Source organism: Canis lupus, chromosome 8, assembly GCF_011100685.1.
Source record: "Canis lupus familiaris isolate Mischka breed German Shepherd chromosome 8, alternate assembly UU_Cfam_GSD_1.0, whole genome shotgun sequence".
NCBI lineage: Eukaryota > Metazoa > Chordata > Mammalia > Carnivora > Canidae > Canis > Canis lupus.
Genome location: NC_049229.1, coordinates 20416193 through 20429163, shown reverse-complemented (window position 1 = coordinate 20429163; position 12971 = coordinate 20416193). Strand labels below are relative to the sequence as shown.

General features: G+C 33.5%; 1 long non-coding RNA gene across 1 annotated transcript in view; it reads left to right on the top strand.

Annotated features, from left to right (window-relative positions):
* Window positions 1-6177: 6177 nt before the first annotated feature.
* LOC111097012 overlaps window positions 6178-12971 on the top strand; it is a 55445-nt gene continuing 48651 nt past the window's right edge. Inside the window, exons 1-2 of the long non-coding RNA XR_005362845.1 lie at window positions 6178-6224; window positions 11929-11957. This is a non-coding gene — a long non-coding RNA (uncharacterized LOC111097012). The remainder of the gene's footprint in view (window positions 6225-11928; window positions 11958-12971) is intronic.

The following is a 12971-nucleotide window of genomic DNA, read 5'->3' as shown; positions in this document are numbered from 1 at the left end:
ATCATAGTCAACATCAATTGTAACAAGTCATGTTGACACAATGCATGTACCTTTGATATGTTGAAGGAGATGGATACTTAAACCCCCACAGTCTTCTCCTCCAGAACCGTAACACTCATGTAATATTAAGACATCAGACAAATTCCAAATGAGGAATACTCTATAAAATATCTGTTTAGTTATCCTCAAAATTATCAAGGTCATTAAAAACAAACAAAGGAAACTGCCACAGCCTACAAAGCCAAAGGAGATATGAATACTAAATGTAATACAGCATCCTGGTAGTATCTTGGAACAGAAAATAAATTAAGAGTAACTATAAAATCTGAATAAATTACGGACACTTTAAAATAGCACTGTATCAATGTTATTTCATTAATTATGACAAGTGCACCACTCTAACAAATAGGCAAACTGTGAAGGTTCTACAAGAGTTCTCTATATTATCTTTGCAACATTTCTGTAAATCTATAACTATTCTATCATAAAAAAATATTCAATTATGCGACTGCTGATCAACTATAACTGATAAAATACTGGCACCTAGGAGGATCCTGTCTTGAATACTAAACTACTACAGATTGCCACCTTTGATTAAAGACTGGTAAAAGCTGCTCAATATGATAGCCTCAAGTTCTTTACTCACAAATATGTGGAATTCAAAATAATCGAAACATAGCATTTGTATTTCTTCTCTTTAGGTAACCACAACTCTCAGAAACATATTTTACTGAACATTGTTTTAGAGGATATGATCTAGAACTGAGAACAAATTGAGAATAATCAGAATTAACTGTGGGGAATGTTGGGCATACTAAATAGCACTTTCCCAGCCAGTCACATGAAGAATAGTGAGGCCTGTTTGACAAGTCAACAGAATAATGGAGAAGAGAATCACAAAAACTCAGTGGACAAACATACATTATATTTTTAATACAGTGACTGCTAGCCAGTGGTTAACTTGGCTTTATGAAGTTCGTTTAGCCTGTCAAGCTCTCCATACTTCACTAGATAACTCAATTTCTCATTGGGAAGGGATAAATAAAGGGTATAAACACACCTGGAATTGTTTCCTCTGATACTATACTTTACTAACCCTGAAGCAAATCCTCTCTGAAAAAATGAGGATAGGCGCTAAAGAGATTAGGGACCACTAATGTATCAGCATGCTGTACTTGAAATAGTCCTCCTTCTGATTTTCTTTTGTATAATCTGTATTTCTTTTGGTAAAATGTTCAGTAAAATGATCTGTAAAATGTTTGAGGAAGAGAAGACACTGATATATTGAACTATCAGTGTGAACTAATCATAGGCTTTTGAATGTTACATTGATTTCCTGGAAATATATGTGCATGGCCTTAAAGTTCATGGGAATATCATGGTTTCTGATAAACTAAAGCCAAAGCACCAGAGGGTTTTTGAATCCAACAATCTAAAAAAATATCAGTAATCATCACTGATCTTGTAAGACTCCTAACGGAGTACAAGGAGTGTCTACCAACAGTGGACTTCCCTCTTAAAATATACATTCCCCATTAATTCATCTTCTTGAGAACTCTGTCACAATTGGCCAGTGTCTGAGAATGCTGATGAAATGTGAGAATGCTTATTACAACAGAATATTGATGGACAGCTCTTAATCTATATTTCTTTGCAATCTTTTTCAAAGATTATTCTCATTATGGAAAGTGTTTTCAGGATTTTACAGCGGGGCCCCCACCAGAACTCAATCACATGGCCCCAACTGCAAGTTGGCTGAGAAATATGGAAACTCATAGGAATATTTAGTGAGTGTTCATTGTTTACAACATTGATTTCAAGAAGCAGAGTCTATATGGCTAGCGTTTCCTAATTGAGTTTTATCAAGGAAACTAAGATTAGTGATATCTGTTTATTTTTCCTTCGGTGAAGCCCAAAAGATGCAACCAACGCAATGTACAATTCTTAGATTTTTAATCACTTTTAAATTAACCCATGATTTTGACTATGTAGTTCAACAAAGTCTACTCTCAGAGCTGGAACTTCCATGTATATGTAATATTGCAAAGATCAACAAATCCCTGTCTCTAGCCCATCCATTTCAAAGCTTGAAGTTCACCTATTATAGTTCACCCACTTGGCATCTCTGCCTGGAGGTCCAAAATATGCTTCAAAATCAGCATGTCCAACAATAATTAAATCATTCTCTTATCCTTATACCTATTTCTTATCCTTATACCTCTTTCTCTTTGTTTTTGATATTGATAGTTTATTATTGATAGTTTCCTAGTTCAAGCCAAGACCTCAACATTATTGTTATTTCTTCATTTTTGTTCTCTCTCCTCAATTAAATAAATCAGCAAGGCTGACTGATTTTATCTTATTCTATCTTATTTTTCTCTATATTTCTCCATCCCCATTCTAGTTCAGGTCAATAGTATCTCTCTTTCTTTTTGGGTGAATGATTTCCAATCCATTCCTTATACTACATTGTGACATTAAATAAAAGACTAATCTGATTATATAGGTTTCTTATTTAATGGTAGTCAAAGACTCCCATTATCCTTAACTGAATTTCAAAATACTTAATGTTTATAAATTACTGCAAGATCTGTCTCTTGTCTAACCTCTCCAGCCTTACGCCTCATATATTTCAGTCATTACTAACATTCCTCCCTTCTTTCTTTCTTCTTACCCTTGCTATTCATACATATAATTTCTACATTTGAACGATTCTGCTTCCCCATCCCATTCATTCTCAACATTTGTCAGGCTAATTTCTATCATTGTTTCAAGTCTCACCTTAACTATTATTGTTCCCAAAAAGCCATATTTCATTCATTTATACCAGATAAGTTATTTCACCTATGAATTTCACCTGTAATTCTTCTATTATAGATCTAAAGTGTATTTAATTATGCTTGTCTACTCAAATGAATAAATCTATTTACCTTGTTCACTACTCTGGACATTGAATATTATTTCATTTTAATTTCATTTAATTTTAATTTTATTATTTCCTTTTAACTAATTTTGGTGTTATATTTTTTCTAATTTAATATTCTCATTTGTTGGATAGCTGTATCACATTGAAAAACTCCTGGATATATAGTATTGGACAGCCTCTTTTATCTATATATCTGCAGTATAAATAACAAGTATCACTGAAAAAATTTTCTATTAGAGTATTCATATTGACTACTCTAAAAATCCTGCCCTAATTATTACCACTTTTAATTATTACCAGGACAAATAAAAATTAATGTATCCCATATGATCAATAATTCTGAAAAATGAACTTTACCTTATCAGTGTTTGCATACAAGTGGGAAAACAAAACACAATATGAATCCTATTATTGAAAGTGCCTCTCAGAAAAATATAACAATGGGAAATTGTACCTGCTACATTTTCTAGAATAGAAATAGAAATAGTTTTTATAATATAAAATGTGGACCATATTCTGCCTGGAATATCACTGTAAACTTTGTGAATATTTGTAGTGCTATATAACCAATCCCAATAGTTTATTTGGTAGACATTTAAAAATATTTTAACAAAGGGGCACCTGGGTGGCTCAGTCAGTTAAGCATCTGACTCTTGATTTCAGCTCAGGTCATGATCACGAGGTCGTGGGATCCAGCCCCACACCGGACTCTAGTCAGCATGGAGTCAGCTTGTCCCTTTTACTCTGCTCCCCACTTCCCCACTCTCTCTCTCTCTCTTTCAAATAAATAAATACAAATCTTAAAAAATTTTTTAGAATGAAAAACTGTCAGATACACTGTGATGTGTAATGTTCATGGTGCCATGTAGTTTTCACATGAGATCCTCTTTCTAAATATATCTTCAATGGATAGAAGGGAAGGAAAATGGGATGAATTGGGAAATAAAATTATTTCTAGAATAACAATGATAGGTATTTGCCATGTGGCCTTATGAAATAAAAGGTTCACTATAGGTGTGAAAATTAGGACTAAAAAATACTCATTAACCTGCTTAATGTAGCCTGATTGGCAGGACTGCCTGAATTTCCAGGTAAGATGGGTTTAGGTCCAGCCACAAGTCCTCTGTGAAACAAGTGTCCTCTCATTATTTGCCAAAATTTCCCTTTTAATTGTTATTTTCCATTTATGGCTGGCTGCGATTTTTAGCTTTTGCTGGAGTCTCATGGTCCATCTTTGTGTAGGAGCCAAGTGCCAAATCAATTTGGTGACATTAAATTATCTTTGTTTTCTTCATGCTATGCCATAAATAATACTGCTGAAAAGAAATACCATTGGTTGGAGATTCCAGTATAACTACAGGAGCTACTATTTGACAGCACTCTACAGAAGATAGTTTTCCAATAGCACTAGGTTCCCAGGTCTTAAGAAAGGTTTTCAGCTTCATCCAACAGAGGCACCAGCCTTCTTCTCTCTTCTTCCCATTTATCACTTTCATTTTTTATCTGTTACTTCCCTAGATCCCCTTTTACTTTTTACTAGACAACTTAGCTAAACATTTTACAATCTCCTCTCATCTCATGACCATGGACCCTCAGCCAATATCCCTAAGGAACTTAAAAATACTTCCTTAACCCAAAGAGAGTAGCTTAACAAAAGCAAATTTTGATGTGAAATAGTTTGAGTTCTTTGCTTGGCAGACAGTTGATGCTTTAAAAATGTTGGGAAGATGGAAGGAGGGATGAATAATAAATTAATTAAAAAAAAGTATTGATAAAAATTTCCCTGGGGATGTCAGAGATGATTATTCAACACAAAAAATATACAGCACATTCTAGTTGTAGTCCTTTTGGGAATCAGAGAAAATGAGAATGGCAATTCTGCTAATAATGTTACATATGTAGCTACAGCATAGATTGTATCTTTGTAATGGAAACTAATGTAATAGGAACACTGCATATCTAGATCCAGCTCAGTCTTTAGGCTGATTATTTAATACTCCATCTGGAGTGCCTCCATTAAAATATAAACGAATGTGGAACTTTATTTTGGGAGTTTAGGTAATGCTGACGTTTGATAGTAAAATGGAGGTTTCTTAAGTCTCTTTGTTGGCATTATAGTTAACTGTTGAGTGCATCTAGAGGACAGTCTTAAACAAATTAGTAACCAACTGCCTTTCTAAAATCAGTCCTCCAAATATGCTTATGAATGCTGCTCTTGTTGAATTGTGGAACCCCTAGATTCTCCATACAAGTCTTAAAAGACTTATTCTCCTTTACTTTTGTTTGTCTATGCTTGCAATTATTTCACACCTTTGTGTTTAAGCTGAATGTATGGTTCTGGTTCCTCTTGGTCAACCTTGCCCTACTGTTTCCTCACCTCCCAAATCCACTCCTTTATACCAATCTTCTTCTCCTCTACCTTCTATCTCTAACCACAATTTTTATGCAATAACTCCCTACTTTTCATTCCCCTTTATTTTCTCTCTATTTTCTTATTAATTCTATTATTTTTTCTACATTCACTTATATCTATTCTTGTCTATATTTTTAACTTTTTTCTACTTACTCGTTTTTGATTGATTCTTCCCCTTCACAAATAAACAGCGATCTAATAATAGTAGCAGAAGTGGTTCTACACACTGAAAAAAGGAATCATCTGGTAGGTATAATTCATACTAAAACCTATTTTTAATAAGCTTCAGTGAATAATTCTTGTCAATTCATTGATTACAAAGCAATGTGTGATCAAATAGTATACGTTGAAAAAGTTATAAATTTAAGTTCACAATATATAAACTTTAGCAAATGTTGATGACATAATCTATCAAAATTATGAAAACAATCAAATGGTTGTAAAGGGCTCCTGGATAGCTAAGTGAGTTAAGCATCCAACTCCTGATTTCAGCTCAGGTTATGGTCTCATAGGTCATGGGATCCTGCCCTGCATGGTGCTCTGTGCTCAGTGGGAAATATGCTGGAAGATTTTCTCCCTCCGCCCATCCCCCAACTCATAGGCACTCACAGGCTTTCCTTAAAATGAATAAATAAAGCTTTGAAAATAAATAAATAAGAATAAATGGTTATGATAAAATATTTGTGGTTTCTAATAATTTGATAATGTTAGGAAAGTAGTTTGATGCTTATATTATTGATAATAAGTTAATAATACTACTATTTTACTTAATAGAACAGTATTCTATTCTATTCTTGAAGTTCTCAGAATTTTATAATAGAAGGTGGGAACACTCTTTGTTTCATTATGAAAGCAGACAGACACAACTACTTTAAAACTACAGAGGTAAGGCATTTATCTTGTTACGAAAATACCAAATACTGCATAAACTTTTCCTAGATAATATTAGATAGGAGAAAAACATTGAAATATCTATGGACTCTTAGAGAAAGCTTTGGTTTATGAGAGGTTCTATGAAATTGCCTTCTTCATATCAAGCACACAAATGACCAAACCCATTTCAGAAGGACATTCTCAAGGGAATTGTAATTTATTATTGTAGTTTTCTACATTACTGCATACTTAATACTTTTGAGCTTAAAATATTATAACCTTTAGCCACTACTCCTTAAAACACAAACTTAGGAACAACAACATTGGAGTAGAAGTATTTTTAACACTATAGAGTCACTCAGTATATTCTGAACAGAAAGATCTTTCTAGGTGTTTGACATAATTATGTAACCATTTGGTTAGGACCAAATGAGCCTTGATATTGCAAACATAAGAAACTCATGAGCTTGCAAGATTTTCTTTAATAATGTATGAATATTCTTCAGAACAACATGAAAGAGTCTCTAATAATTAAATTGCAGAGAATCTGCCTTTTAAGATAATAGATAATGTAATAGGAGCAGAGAGAAATTTAGCACAATATTTTTTTTTCCTCACCTGTCTTTCATGACATTGAACGTTTTCAGAAAATGATTCTAACATAAAACAAAAGTGTCTAGCAAAACCAAAGGCTTACCATATTTGGCTTACTATTCTAAGAATATCTTTATACAAAGAAGCTAAAAGAAGAAAAACTTGATAGTTTTCACCACGAAGTCCTCTAACTGGTCCCTCTACTACCTGATGCAGTTCCTTTCCTTTTTCTTTTCCTTTTCCTTTTTCTTGTTCATCTTTCCTTCCTTTTTTTGTTTTTGTTTTTTTTTAATTTTTTAGAGAGAGAGCATGCACATGTCATGAGCCTGAGGGCAGGGAGGAAGGTGCAGAGGAAGAGAGAGAATCTTAACCAGGCTTCACGCTCAGTGCAGAGCCCAATGGGGGGCCAATCTCAGCACCCTGAGATCATGACCAAGGCCAATATTGAGTCAGATACTTAAATCACTGAGCCACTCAGGTACCCCCCATTTTTGATTTAAGTAAATCAAGGTTTGCTAATAAAAATTAACATTTATTAAAATAAATGTAATGTCATGGATTAATATTGTCATTTAACAGTAGTCCAAAAGATGAAATGTTAAAATACATATTAAAACCAGTTTTTCCTTTAGTTTACTATGAATTTTTGTCCACTCTCACGACTGTTTCCTAACAACTATAGGCATATAGTTTATATTATCTGTTTTTAAAGACAAAGCACCATTGAAAAACAGAAAAATGATGTGATATTCATAAAGCCAACAGAGCTCAAATGCAAATCAGCTCATACGAGGAAAAGTGAATCTACTTCAGTCTTATGCAGAAAAGTGCATATTTCAACTTTTTTTTAGTAAATGTCACAGTATTTTTATTAATACTACATATTTTCTACCATCATACTCCTACCTTACAAAAATCCGGACCCATTTTAGCATCTTTTTCTTTAATAAACGTGTTAAGTGGCAATAATGCATATTTAATGAGAGTGATTTAAGTTTCAACCAAAAATCTTTGAAAGGAGGAATCATATTGTTTTCACTAGAAATACAATGAGGTTAGAAGCTAGCAATTTATATTACCCTCTATTTTAAATGAATTAATTTAGTTATCTCCCCTGAAACTACTGTATCTAATCTCTGGAACATAACAACTGCTGTTTACAGCGAAACTGAATCTTTCATCTTTTGTAGAAAAATCTTGGTGGGTTATACATTTTAAAATAAAATCAAACTGTATCAAACACTTTGTTTCTAGTTGCCATATTCAATTCATTTAGTGACTTAAAAAGTTAAAAAAAAAAAAAAAAGCCAGGAAACAACTTCAGTATACAATGACTATGCAGATAAATGAAGAAAGGAAATCGATATGTTACATTTGACTGTTGAGTCTCTTATATGTGTGTGACCAGCAGAAAGCATCAATTTATTTTTATTTTTATTTTTTTTTAGAAAGCATCAATTTACAACTGTGTACAAATGATGACTTTTAGGAGGAAGAATTGGCAAAAACCCAAAAGAAAAACTCAAACTACAATGGCTTTTATCTAAGTCATAACAGTTACTGTTCAACTGTAATGTGTTTAGTTAAATGATACTGAGAATAAAATCCAAAATTGAATGATTTTAATCCGAAACTAGTCTTCATGAACTTCTTCATAGTTAATATATCAAGTCATTCTCAATAGGAATGAGGTTGTTGAACTATCTCAACTAAATTGTCATTATTTCATAAAACAATTCCTTTAAGTTTTAATTTCATAAAATATTAACTTAAAAGTTTGAGTTGATATATTTTTAATGTATATCATATTGTTCTGTTTCTATTGGTATAATGTATATAATTTTGTACAAAATACATAATTTCTAAACCTTTTGGGGGTACTTAATTTTCCATAAAGTATATATGACTATTTGCATGTTCTTTGGCAGTAGGTTCCCTTTAAATGATAAGATAATATCTTAACTTTATGATAAATATGTGCCACATATTTCATAAACCCATTTTTAAGTAATCATTCTTTTTTAAAAAAGATTTTATTTATCTATTCATAAGAGGGAGAGAGAGAGAGACATAGGCAGAGGGAGACATAGGCAGAGGGAGAAGCAGGCTCCATGCAGATAGCCTAATGTGGGACTCGACCCCAGAACTCCAGGATCGCACCCTGGGCCGAGGGCAGGCGCTAAACCGTTGAGCCACCCAGGGATTCCCTTAAGTAATCATTTTTTTCTCTGGGTGCCTGTAGTGATTATTGCTTTCAGCATTATTTTGATTCTTTCTGTCCTTGATTCTTATAAATTATCTAACCTACCAAAACAACCTAAATCATTAAGGAATCATTTACTCCTCTATATTTTATGCAAAATATACCCTTATCAGGATATCTTGCTAAGTATATTGCACAAAATACATAATTTCTAAATATGTATGCATGTATTTTGTCTTCATATTCAAACACCAAACTCCAGTGGTGATAGGGACTAGCATGTATATTTACTTAAAAAATTACTGTGTGATAACTGTTTTTCCATACTTTATTTTTATAAATGAAAAGCTAAGTTACTACTGCTCTTAAGTTTTTATATTTTACTGATCTTTCCCCTCAATACATTATTTTTTATTTTATTTTTTTAAAATTTTTTATTTATTTATGATAGTCACAGAGAGAGAGAGAAGCACAGAACAGAGGCAGAGGGAGAAGCAGGCTCCATGCACCGGGAGCCCGATGTGGGATTCAATCCCGGGTCTCCAGGATCGCGCCCTGGGCCAAAGGCAGACGCCAAACCGCTGCGCCACCCAGGGATCCCCCCCCTCAATACATTATAATGCTCAGCATTGCTGCCACAATTATTCAATAAAGTAAAACAGAGCTATGCAACTATGGAAGGAATTCAGAATTTCAAGAACTCATATGATAGCAGCAACCTGGTTGGATTGACACAACGGTAGAAATATGTAGAAGAGAATTGCATTGATTTCTTTTGGCCCAAGATTAGAACTGCTTCTATTGGTATAAAACTTGATGTATTAGGTTACATATTTCTTTTATTAAAGAATGGGTGTTAATTCCATATTACAAATAGCTCTTTTTTTAAGATTTTATTTATTTATTTATTTATTTATTTATTTATTTATTTATTTATTTATTTATGATAGTCACACAGAGAGAGAGAGAGAGAGAGAGAGAGAGAGAGAGAGAGAGGCAGAGACATAGGCAGAGGGAGAAGCAGGCTCCATGCAGGGAGCTCGACGTGGGATTCGATCCCAGGTCTCCAGGATCGGGCCCTGGGCGAAAGGCAGGTGCTAAACCGCTGTGCCACCTAGGGATCCCAGCTCTATTTATTTTTAATATTACAAGAGTAAGAACCTTGGATTCTTGGGATGCCTGAGTGGCTCAGTGAGTAAGCATCTGCTTCAGCTCCAGGCTTGATCCCAGTCCAGGAGGGATCCTGCATGAGGCTCTCTACATGGAGCCTGCTTCTCCCTCTGCCTGTGTCTCTGCCTCTCTCTCCTCCTGTGTTTCTCATGAATAAATAAATTAAAAAATCTAAAAAATATATTTATTTATCATAAGAGACATGCACACAGAGAGGTAGAGATATAGGCAGAGGGAGAAGCAGGCTCCATGCAGGGAGCCTGAAGTGGGACTTGATCCCGGGTCTCCAGTATCACGCCCTGGGCTGCAGGCCGCGCTAAACTGCTGAGCCACCCGGGCTGCCCAATAAATAAAATCTTTCAAAAAAAATAGTAATAATAACCTTGGATTCTCAACCCTGGCTCTGAACTAAACTAGTTCATGAAACCATTAAGTGTTTATTTCACAGGGATAATGATATCTTCTCTGGCAAAATTAAGGAGACAGTAAAAGAATCAATGACTCCCAGAGATTATGTAAGCCAGAGTAGGTGTGGTGGGGGTTGGGATGAATAAATCTAGTATAAAGGTTGTTTTTACAGCAGTGAAAATACAGCAGTGAAAATACTCTTTATGATATCATAATGGAGGATACAAGTCATGATTTATTTGTCCAAGCCCACAGAATATACAACACCAAGAGTGAACCCTGATGTAAACTATGAGTGATTATGATATGTCTATGTAGGTTCATCAATCATAACAAATATACTACTTTGGGGGGATATGAATAATGGGGAAAGCTGTGCATGTGCAGAGATAGAGGCTGTATAGGGAATCTCTATACCCTTCCCTCAATTTTGCTATGAAATTTAAATTCCTCTAAAAGCAATCTTTTTTTTTTTTTTAAGGAAAAAAATGTCTGACAAAAAAGAAACAAGATAAACTGAGGCAGAATAGACTATGTTATCTAATCAAGTAAATCTATACTCCAACTGTTCTGACTTACTTTAATATATAAATCCTCCATACTATGCATTCAGATGCAATGCTCTGTTTAATTAATGCTATAAACAGATTTTTGTTTTTAAGAAGTTTGTGATCCAAATGTCCCAAGAAATTGATATTTCAAGATATGTCCTTTATCATACCACTCAAAAAAGCATGTCTATAGTAGGTTTTAATTAAAATTATTTTGCATTGAATAAAAAAATTATCTTCATAGTGCTAAAATTATTTCATTAAAAAATACTATTGAATCCCCTAAATATGTCAAACCCTATTCTACTAAATATACAGGTATGTTTTGAATTAATGAAGTACTGTCTTTGATATTTATTAGTATAGTTAGCTACTTGTGTCTTTATGCATATCATATCAATATCCAGGTCTCAAATCAAAAACCAGTTAACTTTGATGTTATGAACAACTTCTTAATGCTAGAACTTTCCTCTTTTCCCACTTTTTTTCCCTCTTTTACACTATAGGGCAGCAGAATCTAAGGCTAAAAATTCTATACAAATCTTATTAAATGCTCCCTGGAGAGACAACAGCATCTTAAATTTATCATCATCTGTGTTGTTTTAATTAGTAATAGGCCTTTCATAGCAATTTAGTAATTATTTGCTTAAAATTCAAATAATTTACAGTTTTATATCTATTTTAATTCTATTGAACTCATGGAGGATGGAGTGGGAGGGGACTAATTATTTCATGTAGTTTATACTAACAAATGAAAATTATGGACTTTTATTTCCTTTGATATTTCTAGAGAGTATATTAAAGAACAAAAGAACACACGTAAGTAACCTTCCATCAGATATCTCTATAGATGGATATCATACATCATTTAAGTTATTCCATTATCTTCCCTCTTAAAATTTTATAAAAGCACGAATAGCCAAACAAAACCAAAAAGATATAGCAGTTTTTCTTTTTAATTTTGTTATTTTTCATTCCTTTCACTTATATTTTTGTCTTAAGTGTTTATTTTTAAGATATTCACCATCTCTATTCTCAACCAAATAAAATCAGTTTATTTCTAATATTTAAAAAAATCAATTTGGTGGGGGGCTGGTGTTAAGAACACCGTGATATCCTGTTTGTGGAATATGATTCATTCACAGTTTTTTAATCTGGTATTTCTGGAGTGGTATACACAAACTCTCCTTTTCATAACTTTTCTTTTCCTTCTATGACAACAAATTTTTTAACCCTTCTGTCTCTTTTCCCACCCCTACCTACCTTACTCCATTTGTTTTATCTCCATACAAGGGTAAATACTGAGTATGGAAGAATGTGTTGCAAATATGTACATAAAGTTCACAGGTGTCTCTATTTTTCTCTCAAAACCTGTTATTTTAAGAATTTTATTCAGGGTGCCAATTCTTTTTTTAAAAAAAGATCTTATTTATTCATTCATGAGAGACACACAGAGAGGCAGAGACATAGGCAGAGGGAGAAGCAGGCTTCCTGCAGAAAGCCCGATTCGGGACTTAGTCCCAGGACCCTGGGATCACAATCTGAGCCAATGGTAGGCACTCAACCACAGAGCCACCCAGGTGCCCCTTAAGTTGCCAATTCTATATTGTTTCTCATTCTGTCCTATTTCTTGTTTCTTTTCAATCTGTCTTTACTCTTCATTTTTCTCCTACTTCCTCCTTTGTGCTTTTTTATTTCCTTCTCACTCTTATATACATGCTAGGAAATCTTATTTCAGTGACTTCAGCTACCAACTATATTTTTTATATTTCCATATCATTATCATTAAACCTTAATTATATCTTGGCTTCTATAACACCTGCTCTATATCTT